Raw genomic sequence first — 2362 nt, forward strand, 5'->3', positions numbered from 1 at the left:
TTTTAAATGTGTTTGCACACAGTGAAGACAAGGTTTGTATGGGAACAAGGGTATAGAATTTTACTAAATACCGGAGTGCAGTCGGGCCGCGCCGCTACTCTATCTAAATATATTATGTAAACCTCATATTAATCAAAGGACTGGCTGACTGACATAGTGATCTGTCAACGTACAGCCGAAACTGCTGGATGGACCGGGCTAAAATTTCTGTATGCTAAATCGGGCATCCGCTAAGAAAGAATGTTTCTTCAATTCTAACCCCAACTAGATAAAATAAGGGATGAAAGTTTGCATGAAAATTCTATCCCAAGTCACAAACCACTCGGACGAAGTCGCGGGCAAAAGCTAGTATTATATATACGTAATATACATTCTCCCAGTACTTAATTCACGTTACGTGCTTTTCACTAGTGTGGCCAATTTTCTTTTTACTTCATCTGCATAAGTGCATGCAAGGATTCTCATCTCATTATGTTGAATTTTATACCAGCGTATTAATTTTTTAAATGAGGTTTAATTACATTTTGTCGTTCTGCTTTCATAAAATGTAGTGATACTTTTGTATGCTCGTAGCAGTGTTTGGCTTGAGTTTTATTCATTTTAGGAAACGAGTAATACGTTAGTGCATCATATAAAAAGGTACTTACGATAGACGCAGAAAGTTCATGTAATGATGCAAAATATTCGATTAATTGCACGATTCTTTCCAATGATGTTGTACCCATTTTTAATTTATAAAAAAACAAACGGGATTAAGTATGTACTAAAATAGAGTCATTGTCCCAATTCCAGACCCATATTAAAGTTGCCTCTATAACTTGCGACATTAAATCTTGATTAAACGTCATTACACTAAAAGTATGGAATTAGTTCGTTTATAAAGGTGAGAAGGCGATCCGAGAACAATGAAAGCTCATAAAGTTTTTATGGATTTTCATTATTTACGGCAGCCGTTCCGCCTACCTGTTTGTGGCTTATTACTATTTAAGTTACAAGTGCCTGCAAACAAACCTTCGCTACGACCTCACATAAACACTGAGAATCATAACGACTGCCATTTAAATTATTGTTTCTTTTCATGAATAAAAGATGCTCTTCTGTTATGCTGGAGTATTTTATTATTAGAATAAAGACTGCAATAAGTTGTTGAAGCTAGTTGTAAAGACGGAATTTATGATTTAGTAAAGAGTGAAGAATAAAATAATGTAAGCGCAGTTCATAGTTAGGTACTTCGACACGTTCTCTACTCCCGCCTCGGTTTTCGTATTTATTTCGCTTAACGGTATAAAAAGCAGTTTATGACAATACAAGATTATTAGTTATTTCGAAGTTGAAAAACAGTTCTTTCATTGATTGGAACAAAATAGTTAACTTCAATCTTACTAGAGATCAGATTGTACGTGGCACGTCCCAAATATTGTCCTACGCAATAGTTACGCCAAATAAACCTGAATGATTGTTTACATGAAGAGGATCACAGCGGAATCCAAATATTCTATTATTGTTGAATAAACATAATATAATTCTAAATATAGTACCTACAATAGATCTTGGCACTGTTTGACACAGAATTACAGATGTTTATCGATTGTCACACCACGTTATATAAAAGAGAGACTGTAGCGAGGAACATTGATTTCACACTGAAAAACGAACGACTCGTTAACTTCTGACCATCATTAAATTCTAGTAACAATAACATTGACGAGACAAGCTTGACTCCTATAACCCAGATTGGATACAGACTGCCGGAGATCGTTTGCCGTAGAGAGCTATGGGAGAGGCCTTTGCCCAGCAGTGGGACGATACAGGCTCATTATAAACAATAACATTGAGAAAAATGCGCGCCTTTGAAAATAAGCTAGAATAGATTCATAAACGAACAATTTTGCCCGTCCGAAATATAATTTCGAAAAACGCGAGTACCGTTTAGGAATATTCTCCTACGTACATTATGTCAACAGCTCTATAAATAACAGTAATAGACCGTGTATAACGGATAATATTCCTATTCAAGATGTATCTGACAAGGGTGGAAATACGTTTTTAGAAATAAACGTGCCAAATGGTGCGTATTACGCGGTCTGGACTGTTCGCAGGACATACATTATGTAAAAAGTACGCAGTGTATCTATACCGTTTTATGTATAGTAAATTGAACGGAAAATAAATAGAAATACAAGCTTCGAGGCAGTTTTTTTTATTATAAATGATAGAACTGCCTCGTCGGTCTAGTCTTTTTTATTTACATTAGAATGAAACCTTAGAGTTGTATTAAATAATGTCTAAAACCTACCAGTTGAAATAGCTTTTTGCTGTATAAGTGTGACAACTATTACAAAATCTTTCAGTACCTAATTCA

This window comes from Anticarsia gemmatalis, chromosome 4 (assembly GCF_050436995.1).
Source record: "Anticarsia gemmatalis isolate Benzon Research Colony breed Stoneville strain chromosome 4, ilAntGemm2 primary, whole genome shotgun sequence".
Lineage (NCBI taxonomy): Eukaryota > Metazoa > Arthropoda > Insecta > Lepidoptera > Erebidae > Anticarsia > Anticarsia gemmatalis.